Source organism: Euprymna scolopes, chromosome 11, assembly GCF_053919585.1.
Source record: "Euprymna scolopes isolate OS-2025 chromosome 11, ASM5391958v1, whole genome shotgun sequence".
NCBI lineage: Eukaryota > Metazoa > Mollusca > Cephalopoda > Sepiida > Sepiolidae > Euprymna > Euprymna scolopes.
Window position 1 is genome coordinate 5,076,777 of NC_136492.1, and position 18,094 is coordinate 5,094,870.

Consider the following 18,094-nt stretch of genomic DNA (forward strand, 5'->3'; position numbering starts at 1 on the left):
AATGAATTTGTGATGTTAGGCTGTGTAAGGTGTTAACTTTGGTCAAAATCGCCTGTTCTTTCTGTCATCGAATTATTTTGATTATCGATACTTATTTAAGACATTCCGATACAAAACCTATCTAAGAACACAGCCAGACACATAAAGTACCTTCGTGTGAAATTTCATAAAAATCGACCCAGCCGTTTTCGAGTTCATAGGAAACGAACACACACAGTTCCTTAGTAGATATTCTTCATTTCTTTTTGTTTTCCATTGAAAACTTAACAATGGCTGAATATTTTAATAAACTCATGCGTGTGTTGCCAGTTCACCTTCATGCTTGTGTAGATTGGTGATGTTTTAAATGAACGCATTTCAGGTGAAAACATTAGGTACATACGTGTCATGTTGAAAATTAGTATTAATTCGTAAAATTACGAAAAGTGAACCAGTAGAAAAATAATTACAAGTAAACTAGAATTTATCGAATTATCCAGTTTTATCTTGGGTCCTGGATATGACCTTAAACTGTATCCGATGGTGAGGCGAGGTCCCAGCTGGCGGGTTTTGGGGAGTGTGGAGCCACCCTTTAATTGCCATTGCTCCCAGGTCCACTCTGACCCAGTGGTAGTACCTGTTAGGGCCCCAACTATGGGTTAAATAGAAACTGACTTGAAAAAAATATATAGTCTATTAAAAAAACTTTTCTTCAAAATCACTGGATTCGGCATTAAATAACCTGAAAAGGGTTGATATGCCGTAAAACAAAAACAGCCAACCAACCAGTTTTATCGTATGCTTTTATGTAAAAAAAGTTGTGCGACCAATTCAGTATGACAAACTGGCTTATCTTCCTTGACATAAATTAAGGGGCCACCAGTTTTAAACGGAGAGTGATTGTGGATGGTTTTTTTAATGTTTTAAGTATAGCACATCATCTACTGGATGGTTTTTCGTATATTTTGGAATATACACTAATATCGACACGATACACAAGTACGTAATAATGGTTTCACCTGAAATGCATTCATTTAAAAGATTAATGTAAACAAGCACCTTCACCTAAATATAGGTACGTGCAAAATGAATGCCGATGCTGAAAACGAATAAACATTTTGCACTCTTTCTTGAAAAGAAAGGGAAAAATCAGGAAATTAACCAATTCTAATGAAATTTTCAGTATTTGTCAAATAATGATCACAAAATATAATAAATACATTTTTTTTTTTAATTTAAATCTTAGTGGAAATGTAGGCACTTGTACAGTTTAATCAAGACATTAAAAAATGAAAATATCGAAAAAAAACGTTATATTGTACGTATCCGTTTTGAACTGAAGATCTGAAAAAAAAAAATTTCACTTAATTTGATCGAGTAGGTTTTTTTTGGGGGGGGGCGGGGTTACAGCGGAAAAACACGTTTTTATGAGAGCGCATTGAAGGCAGATATCTTGGAACTTTTCATAATTTTTGTTTGGAGTTTAGAAACGCAAAGGGAGATAACTCCAGTTAAAGTGCCGACAGTCCCTCCCCATCTTTAATACTAGCTTTTCTTCCTAAAAATCAAACCTTTTGCTCGGTATCGTAAATTGTTTCTTTCGCTGTAAAACAAAAACTACTTGATGATATTAAGTGAAATTTTTTTTTCGGATAACTTCATTCCATAACGGATACGTACAATATAACCTTTTTTCGATATTTTCATTTTTTAATGTCTTGATTAAACTGTACAAGTACCGAAATGTATCATTTTGTTTAAACAAAAAACAATATCTTTACTAAAGTTATAGTTTTCAGAAGTAAAAAAAAAATGCATAAATTTATTTTTACTTTTTTTATGAAAATAAAGCATCGTAAACTGCAACAATTATATATATATATATATATATATATATATATATATATATATATATATATATATATATATATATATAATTTAATTTTTATAGGAACATTACGAAAAAAGTCCCTAACGTCTCTATTAATGAATTCGAATTCGATATAACTTGAAGAAAAATTAATTTCTCGAACTACCGATAATATCATTGTTTATTTAATATTTTCACACACAAAAAAATTATAATTGCAGAAAGAAACTATTTCTATTCATGCAAGCAAGGAAAATATTAGAATCGTACATATAAAAATTATGCGAAACCTATAATTTTTTTAATTACGTTTTTAATTTGAAACTTTTGGCGTAACATAATTTTTATATAATCTTGAAAAATAAAACTTTTTTTTAAATTTAAAAGCAGGGACATAGAAAAATAATGAAATTAAAAAAAAAAATCGGTAAAAATGATACAAAAGTTAACGAAAAGAATAACAATGCCCCCTACCTCGCTTTATACTATCTGACGTCATTTTCAGACAGCCTTTCGTCTGTCTGAAATTTTGGGTTTCCGTTAAATCCATGTGATGAGGACTTTGTTTTCTTTCAGTTGAACGAAGGCAAGAATCTCTCACTTTTGGTAGCTATCTAATATTTATTTTTCACAGGATTTTTACAATGAATTTTTTTTTTTTTTTTTTTTTTTTTTTTTCTTATGGAAATTAACTTTAGTCTTTTAATCTTTTAAATACAATCAAAAAGTAGTCGGAAGCCTACAAAAAAAATTTTTTTAATGATAAATCGGCTTTTAAAACTGGCCTCCTATCGTTATTCCGCCATTTTACCTACCACCGCACCTACCTACATACCTCTATCGACAATCGCAATATTTCTTTTTGTTTTCCTTTTATTTTTTGTTCATGCCCCCCCTCTTCTCACTCCAACTTTGAACTCTGTTTCTTAAACGACGACCTTTGACACTATCCAGTTGCAACGCACTTATAATGTTTATAAATATGCAAATATAAAACTGATGAAATCAATTCGACATGAAACGTTTACGAAAAGATTCGTTGGACGTTAATCCTCTTAAGCTCTTCATTAATGTAAGTTAATTATTTTCTAAAAACAAGGAGACTTTCCTTTTTTCCTTTTTTTTTTTTTTAATTTTTACCTTTTACCTGGTTTCCATCTTAACATTCATTTCAAATGACCACTCTTGTGGTTTCCGGATATGCTGAAAACGAATATCGCATTTAAAATTTTCAGCAAATAAGTGTTTTCTGGATATAAAGCAATGTAATTGTTATTGCTGGAGGCAATCTTGGCACGCTTTTGCAACTCCAAGAAACTACACGCAAATGCGCGTGTACCAAGATGGCCACGCAGTATCAGAATTTTTGTAGGAATTTTTGACACCCCTAACACGAAACTGCGAATACAATATAAAAATCTCGGAATTTCTCTGTTAAAAGTGGGTTATTTATTTTCTTTATGGATTATACTTCCAAAATAAACTATTACAGTTGTTTTAAAAGTAATAGAAATATATATTTTTTTTAAACAGTAATGAATTTTCCGAACTCAATATTTTTCAATTTTTAAACTCAATATTTTTCAATTTTTAAATTTTAAAAATCTATCAAAATTTTTCTATTGATTCTATTTTTACGATATTTTCAGGGTCAATGTGAAATTTTATGTTCTTTCCAATAAATCGAATATAATATTTTAGACAAACGTTTTTTTTTTTTAAATGCACGAACCCCCCCCCATCCCAATTTTTAAGTGTCTATTAAAAAGTAAATACTTAATTTAGTAACCCGATGAGTACATAATTATTTACTCACAAATTGAAGAGAAAAGGTCAATACATAATATATTCAAATTAAAAAAAAAAAAAAAAACATAGTGTTCTTTTAGAATTTTACCTGTAAAGTTTGAAGTTTAAAACCTTTTTTTTTAAACCACGTTATTTGTTTTTTCTTTTTTTTTTTTTAATGGAACCTTGGTCCTTGCTCCTTTAATTGAAAAAAAATTAGGGCTTGAATTACATTTTTCGAGGAGTTATAAGCTTGGAAAGACAGGGGGTCGAATAATTCACGCCTCCCATTTTGTAAATGTCTAATAATAATTAATTTAGAACCCGATGAGTACATAATTATTTACTCACAAATTGAAGAGAAAAGGTCAATACATAATATATTCAAATTTAAAACAAAAAAAACATAGTGTTCTTATAGAATTTTACCTGTAAAGTCCGAAGTTTAAAACCTTTTTTAAAAAAAACACGTTTTTTTTTTGTTTTGTTTTTTTAATGAAATCTTGGTCCTTGCTCCTTTAATTGAAAAAAACAATTAGGGCTTGAATTGCATTTTTCGAGGAGTTATAAGCTTGGAAAGATGGGGTGGAATTATTCGCTATTTTCACGAAATTTCTGACACTGCTAGGCCACCACTTATAACATAAGGAATGACATTGCTTAATATCCGAAAATTTGCGGAAAATTTAAGTGCGATATTCATTTCAGCATACCCGAAAACCGGTAAGTCGTCATTTTAAAGGAAAATATTAAGGTGGAAACCAGGTAAAAAAATTATCCCTTTTTTTTTTTTTTTTTTTCGCAATGTTACTAACTTACAGCGTGAGTGGGTTGCGAGAAAAAAATTATGGGTGCTTATTCAGATTGGTATTTATGGTGGCATTTAAAATTAAAGAAAATACAGAAATGTCTGTAAGATTTACTTATGTACGTACCAGTCACGGGACGAAGATAAAAATAAATTCCAATTTCTTTTTCTTTTTTTCTTTTTTTTATTTTTACATTTTCACCCCAAACAAGGCACATTGCCACTTTGGTGTAGGGAGCTACTATCAGGGCAGCAACTGCTGGGGCACTATGTTGGGATTTGGGCAGCAAGATGTCGGTTCACGTTACACTTAAACTTCTGCCTGCCAGTACAGTTAGGGAAGCAGGGACCTGGAATGGAATTCCAGAGTCTACTGGTTCTAGGGAAGAAACTACTGGAGTAGAAAGATCTTTTACATCTAGGGATCTCTACTGTGTGGGGGTGGGATTTAGCTGCCTGTTGGGTTTGTCGAGGGTGTCTACGTCGTGGGGGCACAAGTGTCTGCAGCTCGTCAGAGCATTCACCATTAATCACGTAATTTGATTAAGTAGTTTTATTTTTATTTAAAAAAAAAAATCAAATTTTACTGTTTCAATGAGGGTGTGAAAAAAAAAGCGTCCAACGAATCGGTGGACAAGGACAGATAACTTTAATGCACGTGGAAACTGTTAAAACAATCACGGGTTACACCCCACCCCCACTCCTTTATGGCCTTGTCTGTCACTAATCGGTAAAAAACGGCAAATTTTTTTTTTCGTCAGTAAAATTTAAAAAAAAAAAAAAAAAAAAAAAAAAAAAAAAAACTACTTGTACCATTTGTGATTTTTAGAATATAAAATTTCATTCCGTGACAAGTAAGAACAATATAAAGTTTTGTCACTTGTACAGTTTAATCAAGACATTAAAAAATGAAAATATTGAAAAAAAAAAAAAAAAAGTTATATTGTACGTATCCGTTTTGAACTGAAGATTTCCGAAAAAAAAATTTCACTTAATTTGATCGAGTAGTTTTTTTTTTGTTTTTTTTACAGCGGAACAACACGTTTTTATGACAGCACATTGAAGGTAGACATCTTCAATTTTTTCTTAATTTTTGTTTTGATTTTAGAAACGCCACGGGGAGATAACTCCAGTTAAAGCGCCGACACTCCCTTCCCCTCTTTAATACTAGCTTTTCTTCCTAGAAATCGAGCCTTTTGCTCGGTATCATAACAAATTGTTTTTTCGCTGTAAAACAAAAACTACTTGATGAAATTAAGTGAAATTTTTTGGGTAATATCCCTTCAGAGCGTATTGGGGTTATATGAGAAAATAAAGCTGTGTACGCATTATAAATGTTTCTTTTCTGTGTCTTATCTTATACATTAGTACATTAGGGGTCATTTCGAGTTAAAAGTTTATTTACTGCACCTATCTGGACTAGAGAAAATCATGATTTAAATGTGTATGTCTCGTCTAAATAACTAACGATGAATATGTAATATGGCCGACGTTCAGAAGACGTTCTGGAGACCAGACGGATGATCAAAAAGTCAGATCGAGCGTACCGGAAAACGAAATGAGACCAAATTGACAACTCGGAAATTCTAAAATGAAAAAACTTTAATGGTTAATGTTGTTAAAATAAATAATTTAAGCAAGTTATTATTTTGCTTGATGTACACGCATCAGCTCCGATGTTGTACGCAGTTTTTTTTTGTTTGTTTGTTTTGTTTTCTTTTGGGTATCTGAAGGAGAGAAAAAAATTAATCACAGTTGTTGTAGAAAGACGAGTCTTTCTTATGTCTTACAGGGGAGCACCTGTTGCAGACCAGGATATAATAATCCTAACTCGCTACAAAAGAAAATAATGAAATGAATGGAAGGAAGGAAAAAAACTCAATTGCTGAATAAAATAAACATGTCGTTTATTTTCTGTTGAAAATAAATGGTTTAGGTGGAGCACGTGTTCAGTTCAGTCGTTGACGACTACGTGCGTGGAAAAAGAGGAATAAAGTAGAGGAAGGAAAGAGAAATGGCAGTCCAGCATGTAGAAAAAGAAAGAAAGAAAGAGAGAGAGAGGAGGTTGACCTCAGTAAAGCCGCGCGTGCATGGTAGTAGTCGACCATGTGGAAGTGTCTTCAGGCCACAAGTTGTGGACGCAAACTTGTCTGGTTGACGAACCAAGGCAAAAGGGAAGAAAGAGGAAGTTGAATGTTGTTGTTGACTTTTATACAGGGGTCAATGTTCTGACTGCGCATGTTTGGATTTCACTTAAAAGGAAGTGACGTCACCCATGTGTATGTTTGCGCGCGAGAGCGTGTGTACGTGTATATACGTGCGTGTGTGTATGTGCATGCGTACATGTGGGTGTGTGTATGTGAGGAAAAACATGTCCGAACACACCCACCATGAAAATAACAATAGCGTAGAAAATGACTGTCTTTTCTATTTTTTATAAAATATTACAAAAGTCGTTCTAAAATTAATACCTCCTATTTTTTCTACATGAATGAATCTGAGAATGTTGTTATTATTTGACATTGTTGCTGATAGACGAGTTCTTGTAAGTGTTTTATAGGAGGGAATCAAAGATTGGAGCTCAGTCGTGCACTTATAATGAAAATAACGTGAGAGCAGAGAAAGACTAGCAGTCTCTTTTGTATAAGAAAAAGAAGAGGACCCCCCGCCCATTAGATTTTGAAATCGATTTTGTACTCTGAAGGCGAACTGAGAGGCACCTCCACAAATGTGGCTACAGTACTCGATCTTTGGACGTTTTTGACTTACACAGGTAGAGGATTGTGTCATGAGTGAGATTGAATTTCATTGTTTTTTATTGGTTTTTATCTATGTTTTTATCTACGTTTTTAATGGCTCATTTGATTTGTTCATTTACGAGGTAATTTGGGAATTAGCTATTAATTAAGATTTCTTTAATAGTTTTCAATTCATTGAGGAATATTTTCCCAGTTGAGATCAAAACTATTACATTAGCTACACCACTACTACACTTGCCCAAAGGCTCACATTGCATCTTTCTGACTCCAGTTCAGTCTCTCATCATTTGAAGGAACACAACTGCTCCGATGCATAATTTAGAGAACTTTAATTCATACTAGACACTGTCTTCAAGTGTATAAGGTCTCTCGGTACAGAGATTTGTCAAGACAACCTAGCATGAGGATACTTTTCCGTAAACCCTGACTAAATATTCAAAATCACATAGTCACAACCCAAATAAGATCTCTTCGGTATGGCTAACCAAAACTGACTAACAAGAAATAGTGCACCTTCTCCAAGTGATGTTACCTCAAGTAATAGCACAATGTTGGATACTCCAGCAGACTAGATGAATTCTCATCCTGGAATTCAGCAAGACTAAGAAATCACAAGAAAGGTATAACATATTTAAATGGTCGATTGGGGAGAGGGAAATTATGTTCTCAACTTCTTTACTAATATCTATGTATCTCATATAGACTTCAAGTGTTTGAGAGATAAAATAGAACTTTGATGGAATATTCGAATATCTATTTCTCTTCTTCTATAATATAAATCTCGAACGTTGTGTTAGTGTGTGTGTATGTCTTGCTAAAGCTTTCAACGCACGCAACCAACACTAACAAAATTGGTATCGCTTGAAAGCTCAGTCTCTCGGCCAACAAATATCCAAAAAGTTGGCCATTCATTCACTATCAACTGGGCCGTTTTTTTTTTTTTTTACAAGGAGGGGGGTCACTTTTTTTTGTCAACATTTTTGCAAAGTCATCCTACGCCCTGCAATGACTAGCCTTATTTCAAAACCAGCTGACATCGTTTGTCGTGGTGTGTGCAGGGGCTAAACGGTTGGATTTTTTTTTTTAACCTTCTTTCCCTCCTTCGTGTTACAGGTTTTTTTTTGTTTGTTTGTTTGTTTGCTATTTTCATTTATTTTTTTTTTTTAGGGGGTTGGTTAATTTTTTTAATTTCTAAATTTTTTTTTTTTTTTAAGGCTCCGTTGCTCAATACCCTTACTATAAAACCTCTCCACACTCTGGCAATGCCGGGTACCGCTGCTAGTCTCATATAGAGATCAAGTGCTAACCCCAGAAATGGGTCGCCTTGATTTCTGAAAAATTTGACTGAAATAAAGTGAAAAAAAAAAAAACACAAAATTTAGTTAATCAGAAAATTTGTACATTATGACTTCAACGTGAAAATCCTAGAAAGAGGCTGGCATAGATTGGAGCTCAGTCGAGTACCTATTATAAAAATAACGATAGTAGAGAAAGACTAGTAATGTTTCTTTTATGAGAAAGAGGTTGTAGGGAGAATTTTTTTTTTTTTTATATTAAATGCTATGCGCTACAATTTGGTTTATCACGTTGAAAATGATCGCCATAATTTTGAGAATGACCTCCATTTTATCGTCAGTCTGCAACCCGATGGCGATAATTCATAATTGGTGGCTGACTTGAAGTCTGCAGTTTACTACAAAATCATAAAACAAAAAAAAAAATTGATGGCCAACTTTTAGTATTCATTGTCTCTCAATCACTTTAACATACAAAGTTATCTTGTTGGATTTTAAGTTAGGCCCAAATAGCATTTAAGCTGATAAATTAAACTTTACTTCTGACACGCAAATTTCCATTTGCTATTGTTGATGCTATTGGCAATATAATGACGTACTGCGATGGATTTTATATAAAAATTTAGTCCAGCTCACGCGACTGCTAATATAAAACGTTTTAAAATAATCGCCTAAAAATATAATCAGCAAAGGGGAAATAAATTATTTTAAATATAATAGGAATTGTCTGTTTGAAAGCGGCCCACCAGATGAAAAATAAAACCTACATTACGGGAAAATCTTTATATGAGAGGCGTTCCAAAAGTAATGTCTCCTATTTTTTATTCTGACTGAATGGATCAGAAACGATTGCAAATTGCATTGGTGTGTTGACTGAACTTATGCATTCATGAGCTGAAAGTTTAATCTCTCTGTTGCAGATATTGACAGTGTAAGGATCTAAGAAAGCAACCACTGTCATGGACATCAGAAGCAGAGATACGTCATCAAATTCCTTCATGCAGAAAAAATTGAACCGACCAAAATTCACCAGCGCCTATTGATTGTTTACGGATGCGATGTTTTTCTCCACACAGTTAGACGGGTTCATCGATTTCAGAGTGATGACAAATGTGAGTGACAAAGCACGCTTTGGACTTTCCCAACCGAGGCATCAAAAGAGGATGGCAAAAGTGCATTGAGAATGGTGATTGGCTAGTATATACCCGGTGAACCAAGTGCAAGAGAAATACAAACAGTTGCACTCACAGGGGACGGTTAGAATCTTAAAAAGATCTCTCGGTTGGAGTGACTGAAATTTGTGGGTGAATGTCCGGTAGGACGGTAGGATGCCCCTATCCCCATGTAAAGCAAAATGAGAAGAAAATTAAAACACGGAGGAAAAAGGTATTTAGCTAAAGTAGGAATTTTAATTTTCCATCAGCATTTGCTGCGTGTAAACAATCGTGTTGTAGGTATTTCTTTCCTTTTTATAGGAAATCAAAATGGAGGGATAATTTTCAATTTTCTATTGCAAGCTTGATTATAGAGAAACATGACAAAGTGATAACGATTGTTGACTAATTTATAAATGGTTTCTAATAACGTAAAAACGTTTTTCAAACTCTTTTTCTAACATGTTTTGTCTTGTTGCGAGATGCAAGACGACTATTACCGCTACTGCTTGATTGCGTGTGCTGCAGAGTTTTGGGCTTTCTTGTCGATCTGTTATATTTAGTCTGCAATTTGATGGCGCGAACTGAATCTTCGTTGGCCTTATTTTCACTGGCATTTATAGGCGTTCTATTTCTTCTTCTTCTTCTTCCTCTCTCGGCTTCTTTGTTACTAGAACAGTAGAAACCTAAACATCAGGGTAATTTATAAAGATCGCGGCCATTGAAGAACACGAGAAAAATAAGGCATGAAACATACTTTTTTGTTTTCTTTATATCTCTATGTCTATTTTTATATAAAAGTCACTGTGTGTGTGTGCGTAAGTTCCTTCCTCATAGGTTCCGAAACGGCTGAGCCTATCTTTTGCCAATTTCACACAAAGGTAATTTATGTCTGGCAGTGTTCTTAAATATGTTTGCAGCCAATAAGTATCGAAAATCGAAAAAATCCGATCTTAAAAATAGCTTTTCTCTCTTATAGATAAACTAGCAGGGGTGCCCGGCGTTGCTCGGGTGTTTGGAGGTGTATGCTGTGCAAAAAAAGCAAAAAAACAAAATAAAATGGTTAATTTTTTAAAACTTTGACCCCTATTATGACCCCTTAAAATTTATTGTTTCGGGCTCAAATCACTTTATTAAGTTAGATCCATGTTCAAGGAACCTATATCTAAAATTTCAAGTGTCTAGACCCAAAATTGTCGGAGGAGTTTGGTAGAGTTCTTAAAGGTCAAATCGTTGAAATTTGACCCCTTAACAGCCAAATTTCTGGCTGACACCCGTCACATCGATTTTCCCAAATCTCAGTACCCGGTATTTCAAATTTCGAGTCTATAGACTAAAAATTGACAGAGTTATTGCATAGGGAAATGTACACAGACAGACAGACAGACAGACACGTTCACTTTTATAGATATATAGAAAAAGAATTTTTATAGGAAAATATTTTCCGTTACACCAACCAAGGGAGATGATAAAATCTTAACAAAAAAAACAAAAAAAAAAACAGATTTATTATAATCTGGAGATATTCGACCACAGATCGAATGATCCCTTGTTCAAGCCAGGGTGTACCTCCCTATTTTATTTGAATTATTTTCTTATTAATTAGTTCAATTTACAATAAAAAAAAAAAAAACGTACCATTTAAAATCGCTGCAAATCATTTCTTTATTTGTATATTTTAAAACTAAACATTAATCAGAAGTGACTTTTCCAGGGCATTGATCGTCAAACCCAACTATCAGCTGAGGTGATATTGTAAACAAACACAGACTAAATTTGAAAAATATCATCATTAATTTTTTATTTTTTTTACGAATTAGTCCACCAGGCAAATTATTCCTCATAATACAATAATCATTAGAGGATTGATTCTATAATACATACGCAATCTGCATAAATTAAAATATCATGTTTAAGCGTATTGTACGACCAGGCAACGTCGGGCGGCCAGCAAGTATATTACTAAAACAGAAATTCTTTTTTTTCTTTTTTTTTTTTTGTAAATTCTTATTTCACGTCTAAACAAAGGCATATTGTCACTTAGATGTAAGGAGTTACCATTTGGGACTATATCTGCAGAGACGCTATCATCAACGCTCTGATCCCCATCTGGCATTAATTGGGATGGATGGCTCTCGTCTGGGAGAGGCCCCGTGTTTTGACAAGTTTCTGGGTTTGACCTTCACTCCTGATCTGAAATGGAACACGTACATCAAGTCTGTTGCCAAGGTCGCTGGAAAGATGGTGGGATCCTTCTACCGCTCCAGAAGATATCTCACTACTGATGCAATTCTCTATCTATATAAAAGCTAAGTACATCCAAGGATGGAATACTGCTGCCATATCTGGGCAGGAGCTGCTAAAAACAGCCTATCCTGCCTTGACAGAGTACAAAATAGACTTCGTGGCTTGGTGGGGGATGCCCTTTTCTCTACCCTGCAACCTCTCTCCTGTGGGAGAGACGTTTCGAGCCTATCCTTGTTTTATCGTTATTTCCATGGCAGGTGCTAGTCTGAACTCCAATCTCTGGTCCCCCCTCGCCAATCTTTCACGAAAAACACCTGTCTAGCCGAATCCACTGTGAAAAATTTCCCCCACTCTTTATCTGTGCCTAAATCAAAACGCGGATTCCATGAACAAAGGCCCGGAAGCCACTCAGGGATAAGGGTTATTGCAGGCACATTACGTTAGTGTGGAGATTTGATGAAGTGTTCATTAGGAATTTGTTAACGTTGGACTTCAAGACATCCAAGTTGTAGTCAGGTGGGAAGCAGGCAGACGGAACAGAGTTCCACAGGTGTGCAGTTCTAAGAAAGAAGCTTTGTTCATATATAAATATAGAGAAACATCTTTTCTGTGTAAAAAAAAAAATGTTTCCCTATATTACGTTTAAACTTCTGCATGTCAGTACAGTCCCCGAAGCAGGAGAATGGGAGGGAATTCCAAAGTTTAGCAGCTCAAGAGAAGAAACTATTTAAGCATCTACGGTCTTTACAGTGGAGAGATGGGATTTTGCTGCTTGTCTGGTTCAAAATCCATTAAGTATTACACGTTTAAAACTGAGAAAAGCACACTGTTATCTGAAATGTCTATATAGGAAACAATATGGCCATCAAATTTGGCTTGGTGTTATGTTTATCTAAAAATGAGACTCCAATTTTAACGCATAATGGTTAATTAATAATTTGGTTAATTAATAATTTGGTTAATAATAAAAATTATTAATATTAAACGAAAGCAACAATATGAAACTATTTTTAATGCTTAAACAGTTTTTTTTTGGGGGGGGGCACTTTCTTTCATGGCCGTCATTTTTATAAATTACCACTAACAAATATCTCCTCCCTTAGGGAATGGTTTCCATACATGTTTTGTAACGGGAGAATTGTTTTTGGAATGAACAGGTTTCGAAGAAATATTTTCATTGAAAAAGGATTTTTATGTTTATAATTAAACTAACCTGGGTGCCCGGCGTTGCTTGGGTGTTTGGAGGTGTGTATTGAGCAAAAAAAAAAAAAAAAAATAGTGGTAGTAGGCAGGCAGGCTCGAACCCGTACCGCAAAGGAGGAAAAGAAAGTGAAAAAAAAAAAAAAAGCATGACGCATTAGCTCTTACACCCATCGCTAAACCGGAAGTGACATAGGTTTAAATTAAGGCTAGACAATCGAAAAGAGGTGATGACTTTCGAAAACATTGCAAAAAAAGCGACCCCTCCCTTTAGAAAAGTGTCCAGTTGAGGGTGAAGGAATTAATGTTTTTGGCCAATTTTTCGATATTTGTAGTCTGAAGGGTCGAGCTTCAAAATGATACCGATCTCGTGAAAATTTGTTGCCTCTGTCAAAAGTTTTAGGCAGACATACAAACATACATACATACATTTAAACAGACAGGTGAGATTTGTATAATAAATGTGAGAAAACGATAGATATGCAATAAACAAAACAAAATACTGAGTTTAGAATTAATTCACGAAAGAGACCTTTTATGTTTAAAATGGAAATTTACAGCAGTGGGAAAAACATAGAATGTCCTTGAATATTTTTAAGGTCTTTAGCTGCAATATTGAAGAAACTAGAGGCGATAGTTTAAGGGAACTCATTTATATGTGACATATCGATGTTGGCATGCTGTAGATGTTCAGCATAAATGGAGATGCTCTGATATAATTGTAGCTCTTTTGTTAAAACTGCAAAAGGTATTCTATCTAAGCACAAATATGACAACAATACTCCATACATGGGCGAATGGTGGCCTTATAGAGGTGCAGGATACTTTCGGGTGTTAGTAGTTTTCTAGCACGGTAGAGAGAGCCCACCTTCCTTGCAGCGGCCCTGGCAATGCCCTCGATGTAATTGTTCCAACTCATGTTTCCTGTGAATGTTAGGCCAAGGAGCTTGAAAGACGTACTATCAGATAAAGAGTCGTTGGCCATTGCTATAGGTGGTAGAGAAGGTTTCTTGTAATTATTGAATGAAACCAGTTTTGTCTTGGCGGCATTGAACGTGACCATCCATTTTTGTCCCCATTCCACTACTGATTGGAGGTCATCCTCTAGTTTCTGCCATTACTTTAGATATATGTTCATTTGTTTTCCTGTCGTGCCTGCTATAGAGTGTGGTGTCATCAGCATATATACCCATCTCAGAGGCAATTTTGTCGGGGAGGTCATTTATGAATATCAGGAACAACAGAGGTCCAAGGATAGATCCCTGGGGCACTCCCGCATTTATATCATATTGTTTAGATGTACGACCGTCGAGGACAACCTGGATTTTTCTCTTATCTAAGAAGGATTTAATTATGTTAAGTATTCTACCAGTGATACCATATGATCTAATTTTCCTGAGGAGACCCTCATGCCATACCCTGTCAAAAGCCTTAGATATATCTAGAGCTACCGCTCTGCCCTCTCCTGCTTTGTCCAGTGAATGGTATATGCGTTCAGAGATTACAGTGAGGGTGTTTGCCGTGGAACGGGCTTGTCTAAATCCATATTGTTGGTCGGTCAGACGGGGTGGAATGATGTGCGTACAAGTTTAGTCATTTCAATTTGACAATGTGGAACTTATTGGGTTGGTCACCCTTTTGTGAACTCTGTCTAGGAGTGAGAGATTAGTAGCAGATGCACCAGCCCCAAAAAGGGGCAACAATATTTCGTCCATGAACGAATGGTGACCTTGTAGAGGTACAGGATACTCTAAGTAATTTTCTAGCACGGAAGAGAGCGCCCACTTTCTTCGCAGCAGTCTTGGCAATGTCCTCGATATATTTGTTCTAATTCATGTTCCCTGTGAACGTTAAACCAAGAAGTTTGAGCGAAAAGATTTTAGATCTAGTATCATTGGCCATGGTAATCAGTAGCTGAGAAGATTTCTTATAATAAAAAAAAAAAAAAAAGTTTAGTCTTGGCAGCATTAAATGTTACCATCCATTTATGCCCCCCATATTCCTCTGACAAGTCGTCCTCACAAGATGTCTGTGCTGGCTGGGTCATTTCATCTGCTGCAAACCAGAAATCATCTACAAAACAGCTTCCCCACTGTTGAGAAAGCAATGTGATGAACAAATAAAAACCTGGCTGATGATATGGAACCCAACGATCGCAGTTAATCACCTGAAGAAGGCAAGAGGATGAGGCGAAACAACAAAAACAACTATGGAGATGAGGATAACAGTCCGCAAATAAATAAATAAATACACAAATCACTCATCTCAAGGGATTCCTATAAAAATCTATATATCTATAAAAGTGAACGTGTCTGTCTGTCTGTGTGTCTGTCTGTGTACATTTCCCTACGCAATAACTCTGTCAATTTTTAGTCTATAGACTCGAAATTTGAAATACCGGGTACTGAGATTTGGAAAAATCTATGTGACGGGTGTCAGCCAGAAATTTGGCTGTTAAGGGGTCAAATTTCAACGATTTGACCTTTAAGAACTCTACCAAACTCCTCCGACAATTTTGGGTCTAGACACTTGAAATTTTAGATATAGGTTCCTTGAACATGGATCTAACTTAATAAAGTGATTTGAGCCCGAAACAATAAATTTTAAGGGGTCATAATAGGGGTCAAAGTTTTAAAAAATTAACCATTTTTTTTTTTTTTTTTGCTTTTTTTTGCACAGCATACACCTCCAAACACCCGAGCAACGCCGGGCACCCCTGCTAGTAATATATAAAATTTCATCCATTTCTTTTATTTATTTTCGATGCATACATTTGCACTATATATATATATATATATATATATATATATATATATATATATAAATTAGTAGAAAATCTCATAGATGAGATTAGTATCAACAAAATCTATAAAGTATTAGTCTTTTGGTATTCCCCCTGTTTATATCCGTTTCAAATTGACCTTGGGTGGATTAATCCTTAATCTCCTTAAGCAGCTTAAAAAAAGTAAATAAATAAAACAAAACAAAAACAATGTACACATGGATGTAGGCGGCAGCAGTAGCTGCAGTATGGTACCGACAACATACAACATACTCAATCCAGACTTTTCGCTTTCTGCATTTGCCTTTATCTCATTCTAATGATTGACTTGCCTGCACTCAATATTTTCATTTTTGTACCTCATATTGCAAAAATTATTTTTTGTAATCCATTCTATCATTTCAACATTAAAAGTCGATCTTTTTTTTTTTTTTTTTTTTTCCACATCTGATTTTTGGTTTGGTTGTTTTGTTTTGCGGCATATCAATCCTTTTCAGATATTTTTAATGCTGAATCTAGTCTTTTTTACTAAACGTTTTCTTTTGTGTGTGTGTGTGTGTGTGTGTGTGTGTGTGTGTGTTTTTATGTTCCAAATCCTTTGTATCTTTAAATATTTATTCATGGTGTGCGGCTGTTTCGTTTATTATATAAAACTTTTTCGAGTCCAATAATTTTGGAAAAAAAATTTAATGCTTCAAGTTCTCTATATTTTCAAATATTCATTCATGCTGTTTGGTTTGGTTTGGTTGTTTTGTAGATTTTTTATTTATTTATATTTTTGCTTTATTTTTTATTTATTTTTTTTTTTTTTGCTTTGCAGAACATGATTGAGTTTTGCAAAGGGAAAAGAAAAATACGATAACATCAATGTTTGATGCATTTTAAGTCATGAAGCCAATATCTTCAGACGGCCTGATCCTGTAGCAAAGGGAGGCGAGGAGGGGGTAGAGTTAAGAAGGAGCATTAAATTAAAATTAAATTAGATTTACATTTCATTCTTGTTTAAACTATGAACAAAGCAATAAAGGTGTATTTTTTAATCTATTATAATAATAATTTTTAATCTATTATTATTATTATTATTATTATAATGATATGCTAAGGCATTTCGTGTTCGTACCTACGTTATCACCTTTCACACATATTTACAAAAAATGAGATCGTCCAATCAGCCAAGATGGGGGAAGCAGAAAGATCGCAAGACAGAAATCTCATCGGTTGCTGAAATATGATGTATCACGTCTCAAATGTAAAGCTAATTGAAACTCCTTTTTAAATCCATCTATCCAACCATTTCAACAGTCTTGAAGCACTTCGATTGACTGACACAAACGTCGAAGACCTGTGGCCATCTTTTAGAAACCATGTCAATGAAGTAACAAACTCCTCTTAGCACTACCAAAAAACGTGTCAAAAATCGGATATCAGGCCACACAATTAAGCTTGCAAACCAAATAAAAGAAGCTCAATGTTCTACCTCTGATGACTTCAGTCAACTGCGTTGCGAAACTGCCTGCTCTGCAGGAGCTAATTGCAACATTTACTGGCAGAAAAGTGTCAAAGCATGGCACAAGTCTTGTCAGTAAGTGATACAAGAAAGCTGCACAATATTCTTCCATCGACCATGAAACCATTCGAAGGCAGCAACAATGTAATCTTCAATCAAGATGAGCCTCTTGATGAACGCCTGCAACGTTAGAGTGACCACTTTGCCTTGCTGCTTAACCACTCCAATCAAACTCGGTTTTTCAACTGTTCTTTATGCACCCACCCTCTACTGATGAAATCCTTGATGCCATTAAAAAAACTAAAAAATAATAATGCGGACGGAGATGGTCTTTCATCTGAAATCTTTGAATATTCTTCATACATATCGACCCCCACCATCCAGCAAATCTTAGCCATGTCTTGGAAACCGAAAAACTCTCAAGACTGAAGCCGTGTTGTCCTGATTCCCTTTTACAAGAAAGATGATAAACACTGTTGCGGTAATTGTCGTGGTATCAGCCTTATTGATGTCGTTGCAAAAATTTTGTTTTTGAAACCACTTCCACAGGATAGTAGCAGAGACACACAAACAAGGCCAAACCAATGCGGATTTCACCCAGCCACCTATGCATGGAGTGTTATTACCACATCTGGGCTGGTGCATTTATCACTAGTCTTTCTCTCTTGGATAATGTTCGAAAAAGTGTCTGAACTCTAATAGGTT

The 18,094-nt window shown here is 34.7% G+C and overlaps 1 protein-coding gene across 11 annotated transcripts in view; it reads left to right on the forward strand.

Moving 5' to 3' along the window:
* The window catches only part of LOC145287750 (monocarboxylate transporter 12-like), a 474,029-nt gene that overhangs the window by 351,238 nt on the left and 104,697 nt on the right, over window positions 1–18,094 (forward strand). Inside the window, exon 1 of one of the 11 annotated variants that reach the window (XM_080135520.1) lies at window positions 2,898–2,921. The exons of the other annotated variants lie outside the window; for them this stretch is intronic. The gene's annotated coding sequence lies outside the window, so the exon portion shown is untranslated. Of the gene's footprint in view, window positions 1–2,897; window positions 2,922–18,094 lie in introns of those variants that run through there. 11 annotated transcript variants of the gene reach the window in all.